The sequence below is a fragment of the Sebastes umbrosus genome, chromosome 1 (genome assembly GCF_015220745.1).
Source record: "Sebastes umbrosus isolate fSebUmb1 chromosome 1, fSebUmb1.pri, whole genome shotgun sequence".
NCBI lineage: Eukaryota > Metazoa > Chordata > Actinopteri > Perciformes > Sebastidae > Sebastes > Sebastes umbrosus.
The window spans coordinates 25,182,418-25,198,868 of NC_051269.1; the positions used below are offsets into that span (position 1 = coordinate 25,182,418).

Here is a 16,451-nt window from a genome sequence, read left to right on the forward strand (position 1 = left end):
TGGAAAACAAAAACATCTAAAACACTACCACACAAAGGTAAAAAAAAAAAAAGGTTGTTGTACATTCGACTGCACAAACTGATTCAGAATGAATTCAGGCATACGGTATTATGGGCTGCCTGAAGACTAAAGAGAAGAGAAGCAGTGGGGTGGCTGCGTGACGTTGACTTACCAAGCATTATGGTTTTCTGAATGAAACACGTAATAAAATCTAAATATTTTTACAAACTTGTCCACAGACAACCACGATATTCTTCAAAGTCCTTGTAATTGTGATCAGGCTGACACGTCCTGCTTTAGAATAGGATCAGGCTTTATTTAGTGTAACATTATTTCCCCAGTGTGGTGCTACATATATAAACATATATGGATTATGAGTCATATATGCATATTGACTGTCTGGAACATCGCTGTTTAAGTCTTGCAGTTTTTTTCATTTACTTCCTCCCAACAGTATAACAGCTCTACCTATTCATAGCATCCATAGCGGGTGGTGGTGAGGGAGGTGGTATGTGAAAAAGTGATCATCAGTGCATGCTGCAACACGTTCTCATACCAACTCATCACATACGGACACTTTGTCACGCCCCTTGGTGTCACTTTATTGTTGGCATCAAAACCACTTAGTTAGGTTTAGGAAAAACTAGGACTGTTAAAGTTAACTTAATAATAATGTGTTAACGATCATTTATTTTAACGCCACTAATTTCTTTAACGGATTAATGCAACTTGCCATTTTTAGGTTGTAGCGTGCTCAGTTTTAAAGCTAGAGTGAAGATACTGCGGTGGGTTCTATGGGTACCCACGAGTCTCCCCTTTACAGACATGCCCACTTTATGATAATCACATGCAGTTTGGGGCAAGTCATAGTCAAGTCAGCACACTGACACACTGACAGCTGTTGTTGCCTGTTGGGCTGCAGTTTGCCATGTTATGATTTAAGCATATTTTGTTTATGCTAAATGCAGTACTTGTGAGGGTTTATGGACAATATTTGTCATTGTTTTGTGTTGTTAATTGATTTCCAGTAATAAATATAAACATATATTTGCATAAAGCAAGCATATTTGCACACTCCCATGTTCCCATGCACTTGACAAATCTCCCTTTAATGTACATTTTCAACAGATAAAAAATGTGTGATTAATTTGCGATTAATCCCGATTAATTATGGACTGTCATGCGATTAATCGTTATTAAATATTTGAATCAATTGACAGCCCTAGGAAAAACCATTCCACCTCCTCTCCCACCCACATCTTTTTGCTCTATTAACTACTTCACCACACTCCCGGTGCACTTTCTCTGAGCGTTTACTGTTACCGTGGATGGATTTACATTGTAGTTAATGGAAAACCCGGTGCGTCTCATACTGGTGCTAAAGGGTGCCTTGTGCGGCGGTATCACGCACCGACGGCCATGACAAAGCCTCGGTATTTGACGCCCTGGGAATGAGAAGAGGCTGGCGAACCTTATACATGCAGCGTCTTCATAAAGCACATCAACAGGAATACAACGTCTCTTACAGCGAGTGTACATTTCAAAAATGTTGATCAAAGTGGGTGAGTCAGGTGCTTCATTTCGGTTTCATTTGTCCCATGTTAATTATTCCTCATTGACATTTGTGAGTAATGTGTCGTTGATGACTATTGTTGTCATAGTTGAGCTGCGATCGCACCAACTAAAACTGAGCGAGGATGTGAATTAGCTGCGTGGCTGATTGAGAGCTGTGAACTTCCCATTTCTAGCCATTGTTCGCCTTGATTGATGAAGTGTTTAATGATCTGGTGGACTCATGATCTTTCATCCCTAAAGACCTGCTTATCATACAATTCTGTGCCCGGTAACATATCGGTCACTTCCTATTAGCTGTAATGAATCGGAGGGCCTTATCTTGAACTAGTGCTACGTTTCTTTTTCAGCTGATGCTCATAGTAAACGCACACAACAACACTCGAACAAAGCTCTACCCTTCCTTTCCGACAGGCACTAGTGAGCATCCAAATCATGCCCATGAGCCTCTCCCAAACAAAGCTTTTTATATCACCGCCTGCTGAACGCAGCACAACACATCTCCCCATCATTCGCAATCATTCATGTGCATCTAAACAGTCATCATTGTTAACAGGTAGCTGAGAAAGCCTATTGCCTTCATCCTAAAATAAATCACTTGCTTAATTTGAATTAGTCTATGCTTCGCTGTTACTGTGAGTCAAGTGTGGCTGTGTCATCCGTCACAAAGTTTCACATCAACTCCAGTGAGTCATGTTGCAAATTGCAGCCAAGATGCAACGTCAGTTAAGCCGGCCTACAGGCCATCGGAGCAACTGTAGGCTGAAGAAATGCTAGGATTCAGGGAGTAAATGTTTCGCTTTTTAACCTCAGATGCGTGCATGTCAATGAATTTAATGTTTAAGCTTGAATACACAATTGCATGAGTGCATATTTGTGTGTATAAGATGAGAGGCTCTGTCAAAAGTTGGAAAGAGAGGAAGAGGGAGTTGTGGGAGATGGAAGGACTAGAAAGAAATGCGTGGACCAAAGTGGAGACAGACAGTGAAGAATAGATCATGGCAGGGAGTAAGGGAGAGCATGGCAGTAAAGAGAGCGGCAGAGGTGGATGTTATGGGTATTTTTCAGCTCAGCCTTGGTGAGCTTGTCAGGTGCTGACAGGGAGAGAGAGACTCTGAGGGGAAAGCGCTGCTCAGCCTCTGGAGACCTGAAGATTTACCCCCCTAACCTACTTAGCATGGATTGGGCTTTTTGCCTCACTGCAGCAGATCTAACGCAGCCTTATCACTCATCAGCGAAAGTGATGATGGCCACGCTGTTGCCGATCAAGGTGATGATAACGTTGAAGATGGCGATGACTGGAATCATGATTACAGCGATGAAGAGGACAGACTCAGAGAAAAAAGGAAGTTGAAATGTTCCTCCTAAGCAGGAGCAGATATTGTTGTACTTGTGATGAAGTGGAGACAGACTTTCGGGAGTTTATAGGATTATACTTGTTTTCGTTTGTACATCTGGTGTTTTGAGAGAAAAATCAGCTGTGTCATTTTCTATTAAAAACAATATCTCATTTAATGCTATGCTACAACACAGGCTCAGTGTTTGTCAGAGATGTTTCTGTTTACAGACACTGATTGAACTGTCCCGGATTATTGGGATAATATGAGCAAAATCTGTTATCAAAGAGGATTTCCCCCTCAAATTACAGAAAGATGGCAGTGCTGATTAAAGTGTTGATAACCGAGGGCGATTCCACATTTGGAGATTTTAGATTATGCTTATTCACCACAAAGTCCCAAATGGTATCTCCAGCCCGGCATCAAAAGTATAAATTAGAGCAGTTTCTTTCTTTTTTAACATTTAGCAAGAAGTCGCCTTATCAGTTGAATTTCTCATGAAGACAATCCCTGTTCATGTAGGATTGTTTGAGGAATGAGAACAATTGTTGAAATACAAGTCGGAGCTGTGTTAAACAACCCGGTGATGGGGGGATGTGATTTAGAAAGATGTAAACAGCGAGCAACAAATGTGTGTTATATGCCTCAGTCTGTTAGAGGGCTGTCAGTCAAACTGAGACGACGTTTATTTCGAAACGTTGGTTGACAACGTGCAAGCGATCGTACACGTGAGCTCTGTACCTATGTGTGCGCATGACATAGACAACAGCAACAAAAACAGCTATGAAGGCGGTGTTTGATTAAAAACATTGTGATGAAGGAGGGAAAGAGAAAGTCAGACAGAAACAAGACAGTCATAGACAGACTTGGAGAGAATAAAGCAACAGAGAATAAGAGCTCAGAGAGACAGTGAAAGTACCACCACAGACACTCCCCCCGACAGTGTTCTCCCACCATCATACAGGGGAACATCTGCTTTATAATTGGTCCAATTTCTATTTATAGATCGTACCCTCCTTCTGTCTGAAACCATGGCCGGGTCCTGAGAAGCCACAGCTGAAAGAAAGAGAGAGAGAGAGAGCTGTGTGGTAGCAGGGGAGACAGAACTGGAGAGAAAAGCCTCATCATAAATTAACCACAATAGTCAGAGTCTTCATACTAACGCTATGAAACACCAGATTGATTCAGCTCCGAGCGCCGCAACACAAAATATAGAGATAAATCAAAAAATAATTCTGGGGCACTTTTGAAAACAAAACCTTTTTTCTGTATGCAGTTTGGTGTGCTTCTCCACGATGAAGGCATCAGCGTTGCCAAAACACTCTGGAGAAGGATTCAAAACACTCTCTGTCACGATGAAATGAAGACTTTTTTTAATACTTTTGTTTGAAGAGTGCCCTGGAAGTGCTTTCTTTTTCTTTTAACCAACAAACCCACACACCGGGGAAGAGTTTTAACAAATGCTCCCACACAAAAGACTCTGCAGAGGCACTCTTTATATCTCCTCCTCCCCGATCAAAATATCATATCAGGTAGGTGGCCACAGTTGACGGGTGCTCTAGATATATTTAGCAACCAATCCAGGAAATGTGGCATCTATTTTAGCTCCAAAATACAATAGTTTGCATTTAAAAATGCCCAACTAAGATTACACAAGCTAATATTTCATTAGTATGGATACTTTTATCCAGAAACATATTCATATTTTTTAATTTAAAGGAACAGTGTGTAATATTTCAGGGGATCTATTAGCAGAAATGGAATATAATATTCAGAACTATGTTTTCATTAGTGTGTAATCACCTGAAACTAAGAATCGTTGTGTTTTCGTTAGCTTAGAATGAGCCCTTCATATCTACATAGGGAGCGGGTCCTCTTCACGGAGTACGCCCTGTTGCTCCGCCATGTTTCTACAGTAGCCCAGAACGGACAAACCAAACACTGGCTCTAGAGAGCCTTTCACGTTTTTTACGAGCCACGAGTGCAAAACAATGGTACCGCCAGCCGCTGTCTGACTTCTGTTGCTGTCTATACAATCAGACTTCTTTTTGCAACCAGAGGAGTCGCCCCCTGCTGGCTACATGAAAGAATGCAAGTTTAAGTCACTTCCTCATTGGCTTCACTTTTCAGGTGGTAAAAATCTCAGATAAACCCACTGTGTACTCTACCTATGTTAGGGACTAGCTGGTGAACATAGTGGAGCATTTAGCAGCTAAAGATTTCCCTCAGCAGTTGATTGAGACCAAAACCAAGCTAAAAGCAGAGTAAACGTTGGTCTTACATTTGACAGGTGGCCAGAAACACGACTCCAAATGGATGATAATGTTGATATGTGTCTGCTGGATGTGTTAATAGGTAGCAGTCTGTTATCACGTTCACCACAACAACTTTATAAGGTGATGTGATATACCAATGTTGTATTTACAGCTTGCTCCGCTGCCCCCAGGTGTCCAAGGTGCTGCTTTAAGGTTGTCCTTTACGAGTAAATTGAAAACTCTGAGTGTAGTCTATAAATAGTTTTCCACCAGCACTCTTTTTCTAAAAGAGGGTATTTATGTGCGACTAACAGCTGCTGTGAGTCACTCTGTTGGTCAGTCAGTTTAACGTTTCAGCCCCTTCCTCCCTGCATATGTACAGCTGTGGGATACAGACGTATAGGGAGATCCCTCTATGTTTCTCATATAGAGACAGGGGTGCTTTAGCTGACTTGGACTGTAATGTTGCCCAGGTTGTAATCCCAAGGCCCAAAATTGATTTCCTCAAGCTGCTACAGGAACACAAACCTGGGAGAACAAGCTGTCCACAGTATCATATAAGTAAACATTGTTATTTTTTCAGTGTTCTTGAAGGCAAACTTTGTAGGTTGTGAGTGTCTCGGGTACATTATTGATCTTAGTTTAAACTTTAACTTCTAAACTCTTCATGAGTTTACTGCTTGCCTCGAAGTGAGAGAGTTGTTTTATAGCATGAATATTGTTTATATAAGTGACCACATTTACACAACTTCATGCATGGTCTGATTTTTCTCAGAGCGACTCTACAAATAATAACTATAAACTTAAATGATGCGGTCATATCATTGAGGGATAAGTCCATTATACCTCGAGGGAGCCAGAGCCTGGTTCCTAATCCCCTCAAATTAATTCAGATATTTAGCATCAGACATCTCTAATCCCCCTCTAACTTTGCATCATGTGTCACAAGAGATTCATTGGCATTCAGACAATGAGGTTATTATATGGATCTCTCTCTAATATTGTCTTGGAGTTAAATGTTAGCGAAGGACAGCATGGGTGATATACACAGTATGGGATGAATGTAGAGAATCAGGATGTGATTTCTAGAGATTTCACCTTCACAAAAAGTTTAAATGTTTCATTCAGCAAATACCGTTCTGGTTTGGGTCCTCGAGGAGGAAGGCTTTGGGAAAATGTCAGTTTCTCTGGAGTAGGTCTGTCTGTCTTCTGCCTCTGTGTGCTGGAGGATGTTGAGAAAATTAATGAATGAAAAATATATTCTGAATGGAGTTTAATTATTTTGTTTTTGAGACCAACTGCTAGCATCAAAGGTTTTGCAAAAAAACAAAAGAGCTGTTTAATTATTCGTGAAGACAAAGTGAGCCGTAGTTTCATTCTTGGTTTCCCACCAACAAGACAGTAATCGGCCTGCCTTTGTGTGTCATTTGCTGAGTTAGCAACTGAGGCTGTGCCACATCAGAAAATGTATGACACATACAGTATGTACAGTATATTAGTTATTAGATCATTATTATATAGATATAACACAAATATTTTAATTTAGATTAAAAGGTTTGATCATCTAAACTCTGACAGCATGCACATATTGTTAATTAGGTCTGCAATTTACGATTATTTTCATTGTCGATTAATCTGTTGATTATTTTCTTGATTAATTAATTAGTTGTTTGGTCTATAAAATGTCAGGAAATGGTGAAAAATGTCGATCAGTGTTTCCCAAAGCCCAAGATGACATCCTCAAATGTCTTGTTTTGTCCACAACTCAAAGATATTCAGTTTACTGTCATAGAGGAGTAAAAAAAAAAACGAAAAATATTCACATTTAAGCTGCTGGAATCAGAGATTTTTTACTTTTTTTTCTTAAAGAATTACTCAAACAGACTAATCGATTATCAAAATAGTTGGCGATGAATTTAATTGTTGACAACTAATTGATTAATTGTTGCAGCTCTATTGTCAATTATTATTATTATTATTATTATTATTGACAGTCTGACTTCTTAGATGACACCTAATGTTTTGGAAATGAAATGTAGGTTATCTTAACAAGCAGGCTTAATAAACATTATAACATGTGTTTTAAAAATAATTTGTCCCTAAAGTTTAAAAAAAAAAAAATCTCTAACCCTATATACTGTAAATCCTGAGACAGACAGACTGAACATTTACATTACATTCAATCTACTAAATCAGAATATACAAAAGGTGGGTGTTTGGTTGACAGTGTTTCTCACAGTGCACCAGGCTGTAATCACAGACTGGGGCTTTAAGTGGACACACAGTCTGAACTGGGTCAGGAATCCAGCTGAGACACTACATGCTGCATTTTGCATATACCAAAATATTTTGCAGTGAGAACTGCCAGAGACTAAATCTGGGACACTGGTTTGATTATTACCCCGTAACTCGCTGCATTTAAAGTCCCAGCTTGCTCTAATAGTCAGTGTTGGCTGTGCTCTCCAGCAGGGAATAATAGGAACCGTCACATCCTGTCAATCTGTTTGAGTTTAGATGATGCACCTGTGTGTTTCTTAAATCCATTTCCCTAACCTTGCTACTGTAATACAATAAGACTGGATAAACACATTGAAAGCTCACTTTCTGCGACACGGTGACAGTATAGTGATTTGTTATTTCGTATGCAACTCACAAGTTAACCAAACTGTTTATGGCACAAGTTATTTGTATTACTTGTTAAATATATTGAAGTAATTTGTGTCTTTTTATTCTGCCAGTACTTTAGGTTGGGAAACAGATTATCATTCTTTATTCATTTGAGTCAGACACGCTTATTTCTTAACACTCACTTTTTAGGGCGTCCCATTGTCTTTACAGTTCTACCAACAATTAGGACTGCACTAAACAACATTTTCTTTTGTTGTTGTTTTGTTTGTTTTCATCTCAAGTCATCATATATTCTATATACATTACTGATCAGACCATACAAATACAGCCTATACAATGGGTTAACAAATACACAATCTAATGCAATCTAATACAAAACTACCTTTATCTGTAAATACTACTTTCTCAAAGCTTATAAATTAAATTTGTTTTATTATCTTTGCCACTGTTAATCTCCCATACTGCTGCACCCATCAGCCTAATATTTTTTGTGTTCATTTATGACTATTTGTTCAAAGACCTCTGGTGGTTGCAGTAAATAAAACAGATTTTATTGACAACTAGGGTTGTAACGGTTTACCGGTATCAAGATAATGGTGTGAAAGTTGACGGTCATCATACTATGTACATTTTCTGATCTATGGTATTGAGAAAAACTGACATAAGTGAGTGTGTGAGATAAAGATACAGACAGGTTGCACACCTATATGTTAATTGTTAATAATCATAATCAATAGGAGCAGAGCTAGTTAGCTGTTCGCAGCTGGTGGGAGTTCTACGGTGCGTTTTTTCTAACAGAGCTAACAGCTAACGGGGCTAATACAGCAAGCTGACAGAGCTAACAGCTAACGGGGCTAAACACACAGCAGGACTGACAGTTTCTGATCAGAGGAAGTGTTAAACAGTCAACATGAAGCGTTACACAGTGAAGCAACGTTACAGTTTAGCTGCATAGATTAAAATGAGAGCGTATCTGTTGCGTGGTAAGAAGTGAATAACGCATCTGATACTTGTGGTCACGACGGGGGGGCACTTGACCCTTCGCTAAGCCCCGTCCCCCGCTGCTTCTCAACTCCGTCAAGCTGTCATGACTGCATGGAGTCCACACTGTCATTAACTGAACTCCCCTGCATAAATATCTAGCTAATCTTTGGAAAAAAAACGGTTTCAGAGAGAAGCAGAGAGAAGGGTCTACAATATGCGTTTTGAGGATATATCAGGATGTCAAACTGATTCAGCAGCAAAAACAGGTTAAAAGGATAAAGATCGAAGCTGAAGCCTACAGATCACAGTGTAAAAGTGAACCACCACATCACAATCGAGACAGAAGACAATGAAATTAAGCAACAACACTGTTCCTGTTAAGTCGGGTAGGTCAGGTTACAATCATTACAAAGCAAAAGCAGCATTCATTATACCTTCAGCAGCTTGATTAACATGGTGTTAACGCTAGTTAAGGATGTGCTAACTGCTCCACAGTTGTTTTTATGTAGAAACATAACGCTTAAGAAATGTATTTGTCCTTCCAACCTCTCTGGGTAACCAGTATCACTATTACACATGCCCCAGGCACAGCGTTTAAAGCCCCCCCCCCCCTCCAGTGTATTTTGACATTTCTATGATATTTCATATTTATTTGAGTAATTTTTTTGACTAAGTTGATTACCCAAATTGTTTGCCAATTTTTTTTTTTGACAAATAACTTAATTTCATAAAAGCAGCCGATAACAAGTCCGAACGACGGGAGCGCACAACTTTCAATCCAACAGAAAACCAGAGAAAAGCCCTGTTAGAGAAATAAACGAATCACAGTGCAGCCCGGTGCGGTGTCGGTGCTGGGAGCTGAGGCGAGAGCGGTCGGTGCTGGTGCACCTCCAAAACGTCCCGAAACTGCATTTCAAACGTCGGACCACGGCAACATGTCTATCCGTTCTGCGGTGCACTGTGACCGGCATGCAGATGGGGGGTTAATCAGACGGCCACCTCACAAGGAGGGGACGGTAAAGAAGAGAGCGAGTGAGAGAGAGTCGGCGTGTTGCGCTTATTCTTGTCTCATTTGTGGGCTGATAAACAGTAAATTCATCTAAACTAGTTTCATCTAAACTGGGTTGAAAAACGATGCAATCTGGTTGCCGTGGTAATGTATTATGTCTGACTATTAACCACACCTCCATTCTCTGTTTGAGAAAGAATGTTAACCAAAAATCAGGAAGTAAAACTGGCTGGAGGGGGGGCTTTAATCATGACTAGCTCGAAATCCACAAAACCAGCCTGAAAATGAAAAAAAAAAGAAACGATCACATTAGAGTCTATGGAGCAGAGCCTGATCAGAGAAGGCCGGTGCTGCGCTGTGATTGGTCAGTCTGCGTTCAAGGGGCGGGACTTAGCAAAGGGTCAGTTTTGGTTTGTATTCATTCAATCAAACATGACTGCAGTGGTCGCTGCAGACACACCTGGCAGAGATCTCTGCACTCTACTCAGTGCACTATTCTAGTTGACACTGTATCACTAAGGCATGCTTATGATAATGTATATAATTTGCGGTGGTGTGTATTACTATTATTATCCAATAATAGCTACACTTTAGAGTAATGTATTCTAGTACAACAACAGCACAAAATGCAACATTACAGCTGAGAAGAGTCTGGCACAGTCACAACAGAAATTGAATATTAAAAGCTTCTCACAGGCAGCAGCATATCTTTTGCAGGGATACAGTGTAGTATTTCTTTGCATTACACTGCAGGTGTTCATTAAATTGTGTCCATCTCCTGTACTTTATATCTTCACTACTTTCCAGCATCCTCAGTAACACCGTGGCTCCCCGCCGTGTCTGACACTGCACCAGCACAACAAACGGCATGCAGAGAAATGTAACAGTGCTTTTCCCACAACCACTCATCAGTTCTTTTTATGAACGCCTGTTCCCTGCTTGGCAGTGTTTAGGAGTAAAACAGATGTGTTTTATTGAGATTGTACTTGTGTAGTTGTTTGTAGCAGTGACTGGGTGAGCAGAGGCAGAAAGAGACAGATTGACAGGGAGAGAGAGAGAGAGAGAGAGTGAGAGAGGGAGGGAGAGAGGCAATGGGAGGAATTTCAATGTCTTTTGGCCTAATTTGCAAGGAATTGATAAACCGCTGCATTCCAAGCATCCTGATCCCCAAACTGCAGTGCTCAGCTGCTGTACGTACTGCATGGTGATACCGCATTGTGATCCCCGAGACGGAGCTTCCTCCTTTGTCTGCGTTCTTGTTCGGCTGAAGTTTGATTCTGTCTCAGAGCGTGTTCTTTGCCCAGCTTTCCTGGGGAATGATAGGAGTGCATGATGTCTCACTCCTGTCAACAAACTGGAGAAGAAAAAGTGGGGTAACTCTGTGCACCTGTGTGTGATGTTGTGTGCAGTGTTACATCTTCGAACATGTGTGAGTGTGAGTGTGTGTGTGAGGCAAAGATCCCTTCTACCTCTCTCCTCAGCTGTCATTGTTTTCTTCTACTCTTCACATAGTTGTAACTTATAGGATCATTCTGTGGTCACAGGGATGTTGTTCAGGTCAGAGCTGCAAAAATATAATATTTACTTAAAGCCACAATTTGCGATTCACATGTAAACGGTTTTGCCTCATCATCAAATATCAAAACAGAGGATTTGAACCTGCTATCAGTTTAATTTATTGACGGGGGCTTTTAATATTGTAATACACGGAAAGATACTGACGTTTTCTGATGCTGTCACTTCAATCACATCTATAAACACGGGCGTTAACTTGCTGATATTTTCAATTCTGATCAACAAAACGCTGATTTTCTATCTTTAACTCAAACTCTGTAAGTATCCCTAAAATATATGCGGTCAAAAAATTACAGATTGGATGGACCTTAAGTAAAAGTAGCAATATCACAGTGAAAAAACAATACTCAATTAGAGCTAATAAGCCTGCATTTAATATGTTATCTACGTAAATATCAGGGCTGTGTTGGTAAGAATCTGGAGATACGATCATGAGACAGGGATATATAGAACGCGATATATATTACACTTTTTAAAATCTAATTTTAGGAAAACTGTCATAGTCATATGCATAAAATCTGATTAAAACTTTTTTATGCAATCAGAACAGCAAGATCTGCATTTATCACAGTCCCTGTAACATCCAACATCAGAGCACTACTATGAGATGGCACATACACTAAGAGGGTGCATATCTTTGCAAATTAAATATAAGTATTGATGGAGTTAATCCTTGCATGTAAAATATTAATTAAAAATTGATACAGTGTTTTTGAGAATTGATACAGGATCACAAAACACAATATCATGATATTCAATATTTTCGATATTTTCTTACATCCCTATAAATATATCCAAGTATAAGCTATAAAATGCTCTTAAGTATGAGGAGAAACCCCCATTCTGAATAGTTCATTATAGTTCATTATAGTTCATTATAGTTCATTAGCAGATAGGGTTTGCCCAGTTGTCATGCAATTGTAGACCCTTAAATTCCTCGTCTGATCAAGACACTGACTCTTATAGCTGCTAATATCACTTGTAATAGGCCTTGTCGGCAGAAAATTAATCACTGGTTTTGATAATTATTTAATTATTTAACATGATCTATCTCCAGCATCTCAAATGTGAGGAAGTGCTGCTCTTGTTCGACTTATTTAATAGTTAATTGAATATCTGGGTTTTGGATTGTTGGTTGAACAAAAGAAGACATCTGAAGATGTCAGGTTGTAGGAAATTGTGATTGTGATTAATTGTGTTTTTTCACTTTTTTCTTACATTTTACAGACTAAACAATCAATTAAGAAAATAATCTCCAAAATAATAAAAAAAAATAATTGTTAGTCACAGTTGATATGATGAAGAGGATCAGATTTGATCCAAATCAGCATAAAATTCAACATGTAAATATGTGTGTGTTGCCAAGGATGCTTTGCTCTCATGATCTGATCCATATCCAAGTCTCTGTGGACCCTCGCTGCTAAAAGGTTCTATTTCTGGCAGCAAGTCGCTGTTCTCCATGAAGCCACGTTGTTCGAGCATCCTGTTGGCAGACGCTGAGTTCCCGCAGAACTGTGGGCTCCGCTCCCGGCCTATGACCTTTGACGTGCATCATAACATTGTAACACATACATACACGCAAACACACACACACACACATTTAGCAAGCTAAGACAGGAATTGGATCCATGTATGAAAGCAGGGCCGGATGAGAGCCATCAAAAATGTATACAGTACTCGAGATGGAGATGGAGGAAGAGCATCAGAGGGAGTGGCGTGATTGAAGTGATGCAGATAAGAAGCAGAAATAAAGATGGGTGAAGGAGAACAAGATGGTGGGTTGCAACAGAGAGCTGATAGAGAAGGAGGGCAGGAGACAGAGTGTGCAGTGTGCTTGTTTTTTGCTGATACAGATCAGATTTCATAAAGATCCACATGATTGCCTCATAACAAGGGGGACGCAGAGAGGAATGAGATGGAGAGATGAGGCGGAGGCAAGCAGAGACACGATGGAATTGATAAATAGCTGCTTGCCCTCCTCGCAGCTGCTTTCTTTGTTTTTCCGGTTTGTTTTTCCCCCCAATGGGCTTAATATGATTATCCTAACTGTAATTTGGAAAGAAAAAAAAAACAACAAGGACAATAATAATGACGGGAAGAGGAGTTCCCACTAGTGAGTCTCTGATTGGATGAAGTGTTGGACGGTGTTGTGTTGCTCCAGTGTTGGCTTATTTCAATGTCCACATTACTCTGACTGTCCCCAGGGTTCACCTATGGGCTCCCAGCTTCTCAGCTTCCCTGATTGACAGTAAAAACCACGTCCTCATCACTCCTCAAACTGAGGACTGGCAGGTGGCCAGGCACAAGACTAAGACGCTGCTGAGCCTGAGACTTACTCTGTGTGTACTGACTTACTGAATGAATGACTTGGAGACACATTGAGAAATACTGCAAGGCAGGTGGACTGGTTACTAAAAGTTAGGGCGATATGGCGAAAATCTTCTATCACGATATAAGTTATTTCATATCTCAGTAACGATATACATCACATTATAGCATGTTTTCTGGTAATTCAATAAATAGTCTATATGAAATAACCACACGGTAAAGTCTATTTCTGTCTACTCCTGTGTGAATGAAATGCTTGACAAATGAAAATAGTATTTTCTGATTTTAAGAACTTGAGTGCAAAATGAACACAACAGTTTCAAGGAAAATTATAGAGAAATAAGAAATAAATGTAGGTCTAGAACATATCGCAATAGAAACAATATAGAAAAATACACATGATAGACATTTTTCTATCGTTTTGATGATATATATCGTCATATAGCCCAGCCATACTCCACATTTTAAATCAATGAACAGTGCAGTGTTTTCAATGAAAAGCTGCAGGGTAGATCAGGCTGCATGGGACGGGGCCTTGGCCGTGCCGGGGAGAGCGACTGCCCCTGGAGCAAGCCTATAATAGTTGTGAATTTTCTATTAGTTTTTATTTCATTTTAGTTTAGTTTTAGTTAGTTTTCAGGGTGTGTTTACTAGTTTTAGTTTGTCTTCAGTTTTTCAGAAAGGTTTAGTTTTATATATATATAAAGTTTTAGTTTTACAGTAGTTTTAGTCTGTTTTTTTTAGGGGCAGGTATAATGTCTCAGGAGTATGTAGCTATAGACATACAAAAAAAATTGCTGTGCGATGTGGAGAAAATTCAATATCACGATACTTTTGACCAAATACCTTAATATCGATATTGTGGCGCTACTGTACGGTTGACTATTGGTGCTTTCACAAAATATTTACATAATAAATAATCATCTGTAATGTGCATATAATGACTAAGTGGGTAAAAGCAAATAATAGAACAGCTAGAACAGTCCGGTAAGTTCAGAAAATGACATCACTTTACTGTAATGCAGCCTGTAAAACCAGGAAAAGACAACACTTATGTCATATTACAATATCTAAAATCTAAGACGATATTTAGTCTCATAACACAATATTGATATTATATCAATATTTTGCCCAGCCCCAGTTTTTACCCTGGCAATATTGTTTCAGTTTAGTTTTACTTTTAGGATAAAGTTTTTATTCAGTTTACTAAAAATATTTTTTCACCACTTATTTTAGTTTCAGTTTTAGTTTATATAATAATCCTGTCTTGGAAGGAGCTTTGCTTGTTGCCGACCTGGGCCAGCTGGACCAGTCTGTGTGGTAAGACCAGGCGTTGGATGGGCCTGTGCCTGAGAGGGGGCTGTGTCTGGTGTGCAGGCTGAGACGAAGCATCACGTTTACGTTCTGGTTTGGCTGCATGAGAAGGAGAGTGGCAATCAAAAGGTTTTTCTGACTTTACCACTGTGGTCTGATGTGTGCTCTGCTGCACCTGTAGCCACACCTAATGGTAATGTCAGGGCATACTGAACACACCAAGAACACTTTCTATGTCACTTCCTCAAGGACTTTTACCTCTGTCTGGAGGCCAGCGAAATTAGTCTGGTTCCAGACCTCTGAATCGTCGCCCACATCTCGCTTTTCCCAGTAATTCAAATGGCGAATAATTATTAATGAATAATGAAGTGAAACGAAGTGGCAGCTCAGTCTGATTATCAGGCTATGGCAAAATTAGGTGTTATCAGTCAGGGTTAACTCACTCAGTTTAAGCAGTTTCTTGTTCAACTTAAAGTCAAAGCACAGCAGTGAGTCAGCGTTTGGCATTATGTGGAGCGATACTACACTTTAGGTTCAGTGACTCATACCTCTGTAGCTAAGATGTGAAGTGACAACTACGGTGCTAGTGTGTATGAAATGTTTTTTTAACAGATAATATATGGAACAACGCTCGAAGCAGTCAATAACCTTTTGCAATGAAAACCTAATAAAGAAGTAAAACAACAATTACAAGTTATTACATGAGCGCCATTCAGCACAAAATCAACATACAATCACAAGTACTAGAGCCAAACATGATGTAGAAGACCTTTAAATGTTAAAGGTGCTGAATTCGATATCCAGAGCATTAATATAGCAGCAAACAGCTATTTGTAATATAAAGATATAGAGGAGTAATGTCTACCTGAGCAGAGATTGAAGTCACTCTTCCTCTGTGTGTGTTGTAATCAGAGCTTCTCTGTGCTTTGTTGACATAGCCGGGGTGGCCGTACATGCTCTTAGTACATGTTGTGCATGTGAGCGTGCACCACTGGCTCGCTCACAGCCACCGTTCTGCATTGCTGTGATACGGCGGTTACAGCTGATATATTTGCGGAAGCGTAGCACCCACCCTTCGGTTCCCCCTCAGGACAACACTGTTCACCGTTGTTTGCGCTGTTAGCACCCTTAGCTGCGAGCACCCTTAGCTGCGAGCAGCTGGCTCGCTGTTGCCATGTTAAGAGCCATTGAGAGGCAATAGAAATGCTCCCAATCAAGTATTTAGCACCTTTAAAGTATTATTGCAATTCATAGTGAGTACTATTTGATACACTAGTCAAGGTTGTGCAATAAATCAAATTTCAATTACAGTTACAATTATGTTTTCCAATGATTATGAACACAAGATAATCAACATAAAACGATTATTGTGCTGCATTCTGTTTCACAATGACGCTCTCGTTTTGTCTTCTGTTATAAATCCAGCACACCCCTTTCCTTTACAGCTTT

At 39.8% G+C, this 16,451-nt stretch overlaps 1 protein-coding gene across 2 annotated transcripts in view; it reads left to right on the forward strand.

Moving 5' to 3' along the window:
- bsnb (bassoon (presynaptic cytomatrix protein) b) overlaps nucleotides 1–16,451 on the forward strand; it is an 85,247-nt gene that overhangs the window by 11,433 nt on the left and 57,363 nt on the right. The gene's annotated exons all lie outside the window — the stretch shown is intronic.